The sequence below is a fragment of the Oratosquilla oratoria genome, chromosome 24 (genome assembly GCF_046742065.1).
Source record: "Oratosquilla oratoria isolate Oo_2021 chromosome 24, ASM4674206v1, whole genome shotgun sequence".
NCBI classification, from domain to species: Eukaryota; Metazoa; Arthropoda; class Malacostraca; order Stomatopoda; family Squillidae; genus Oratosquilla; species Oratosquilla oratoria.
Window position 1 is genome coordinate 58,320,460 of NC_134800.1, and position 2,951 is coordinate 58,323,410.

General features: G+C 41.9%; 2 non-coding genes across 2 annotated transcripts; both read right to left on the reverse strand.

Annotated features, from left to right (window-relative positions):
- Positions 1 to 1,869: 1,869 nt before the first annotated feature.
- On the reverse strand, positions 1,870 to 1,941 carry TRNAW-CCA (transfer RNA tryptophan (anticodon CCA)). Its single transcript has one exon. It is a non-coding gene; the product is annotated as a tRNA-Trp (tRNA).
- Positions 1,942 to 2,269: 328 nt separating this feature from the next.
- TRNAW-CCA (transfer RNA tryptophan (anticodon CCA)) lies at positions 2,270 to 2,341 on the reverse strand. Its single transcript has one exon. It is a non-coding gene; the product is annotated as a tRNA-Trp (tRNA).
- Positions 2,342 to 2,951: the final 610 nt, after the last annotated feature.

Consider the following 2,951-nt stretch of genomic DNA (forward strand, 5'->3'; position numbering starts at 1 on the left):
ACCATTAGAGATCCGACACAGCTAGCAACAACAGCTTTCCTATAGCGAACGAGCGAGAGGAAAAACCGAAACTCGTACGTTTAGCCCGTGTTAAAGCATTCCTGATAATACACTGCACGAGAGATTAACACGGTGTATTTAAAAAAAAAAAAAAAAAAAAAAAAAAAAACCTGTTCTTAAACTGAAGATTCCAGATTCGTAGGAATATGACAGAACTGGATATTTGTCTAGGCAATGTGTATGCGTACTAAGTTAAAGAAATGTTTCCCATGTTGTGGTTCACTAAATTAACAATTACCGATTGCTCAGCGCACAAAACCGTTTGCCCATCATGTCAAACAGGAACAAACAAGGAAACCTTTTCCTCCCATTCTTCAAGCACATTCTCCTTCATCATATTCCTGTATCATCTACCAACGGATGCACCACTTCCACCCACGTCCGCCTCCTTTCTTACACGCACTCGTTCTTCCTCTCCCTTTCCTCCCGTCCACACAAGTTCCGTGCACTCTGAGGCCCTAGCGGTTTGAACCACGCGGAAATCCCGGCGGTACCGCAGTCAAGGAAAAACTACGCGGCTGTGTGTGAACACTTCCACCGACTTGCATTGTAATTGAACCGCTAATGTGAACAGGCCCAAGCCTTTCCGTTTTCTACGTGCCTATACCAAGCTAGTACCATCCTAATCATCTATTTTTCTGTACTCAGCGCGCGCGCACACACACACACACATAGCTTGAAAGTTTACTTTCACGTTTTCTTTCATGTTTGAGACCTTATCTAATCTCCCTGTACTGTTTTTATCACCTGAGACCCAATCTACATCACCTGCATATACATTTTTAAATCTTATCTCAAACATGCTCAATTTTCCCAAAACTTACCACTACTCGTTCCTCTATGCTTATCTCCTTCTCTACACATCCCTGCACAACTTCATAGATTCCAAAATATCTAAGACGAATATTCCCAACACCAAGTTTTCTAGTCTCCTTCTCACCATCTTTCTCTAAGCATTTCCTTTTCTAGCACGTCAGTGCTGGGGCGTAGACAAGGAATATAGTTTCCCCTGATAGTTGCCGGTAGCTTTGTGGGCCGGGGGTCACCTACAAGAGAAACTTGGACAATTAAGGAATGTGGGGCTGGCATCATTTCTGGACTAGGAAATGGTGCGGAATAAGATAAGAATCAACTTTGTCCTATCAATCATTAATTCGAAATAAAATTAGGGAGTAGATGCCCCGGCAACTACCTAATTCCCGCACCCAGTGGGAGTTGTCAATTGTCACCAAACTTGCCTCTTCACCTCAGCTCAACTTTGAAACTACCGATAACAGGTAGCCTCAGCTACCTATCATCATTTATTTTTATTCAGTTCATTATTATTAACTAGAACTCGTTTTGGACATTACCTCCGAATAACCTTGTACTAAGCAGTGAGGGAAATCTGCTCAACTTGTCTATTGCAACAAAATACTTTAATAATTATGTGAATCACATAATTTATCCAGCTTCCCAATAATTATTTTCCAACAGGTATTTCACTATACCTTAGCTGCGGAAATGTGAGGTTTGAATAAGCAAAACGCCACCCATATTTCAACATGAACTAACCCCCCCCTCCCCGCGGAAGATTTATTCATTGATTTAATTATTATTGTAATTATTCTTAACAAATAATTATGCGACGGACGCAACTGTTGTCCACACATCGTAATAACTGGTGATATCTGGCAACTGATCCCAAATCTTCCTTACCACTTCCAGCTTTGTCGATACGTTTGAGGGCGTTTTTATGTGCTTGCATGATTGAACACAAACAGGGAAATAGAACTGTCACATCCCCCTCGAAAAATAAAAGCTCACTTATGACCCCGGAGTGACTCGAACACCCAGCCTTCTGATCTGGAGTCAGACGCGCTACCATTGCGCCACGAGGCCATTGTGGGGTAGAAGGGTGCCCCTCTTGCTCTCAAGACACGCAGGCAGTCATACCATTCAAGACGTAGTCTTCAGCCAAATGGTCGTAGCGAGCAATTCAGGTATGGCAATGTCAACTGTCGCCACCGAAGGCTGACACAATCGACTTCCTCCCACTGTTTTGATATATATAATATAACCAAAAGCATTCTGATTGGGGGGGGCAGACTGACACTTTACAATCAAACCCTCCAACAGCGTCCCCCATTGCAGCATCTACGTCCCACCCGTTTGCGGACTGTTTGCAAAATTTGTCCACCCACTACTCAAACTCGATAACATAAAGGAATGACCCCGGAGTGACTCGAACACCCAGCCTTCTGATCTGGAGTCAGACGCGCTACCATTGCGCCACGAGGCCCATCACAAGGAATGGAGCCTAGCAATAAGGATTATATGCTAATCAAACTTGTCTATTTTCTACGGTATCTTTCCCAAACATTGTTTTTATAATTTACGTTTATTTTGTTTTACCAGATTTTTATATCGCCGTAGTTTTCACGACACAAATCTAATTTTCATATTACTTTTGAAATCTTGTACACATGAGAACTGATTCATTTGTGGCTGAACTCAATCACGTGTACTACCTTATTGCAATTTAGAGTTAAGGATCAACACTCGCAGGGTTCCGTCCCTGTTCCCTACCACACCCGTTTCACTTCGTTTATGGGCTTTAATTCGGGCCTTACCATTTCTGGAGCCTAATGTGTATCTCCGGAAAAACTTTTATCTGATTCCTTTCAGACACGTGGTCTAGAATTCAACTTATTACCATGATTTCGTGCCTCCCTCCCGTCCTATAATTAATCATTATTATTTATCTATTTCTATGATAGCATGACCAACACATTTTGTCTTTATTTGCAAGATTGGGGTCTAATAAAGTTGATGCTCTTTGAATTCTATTTATCTCCTTCACAACTAATGTATATCCTAATATGAAGTGGTTTGGGATCTGGTATTCTTTT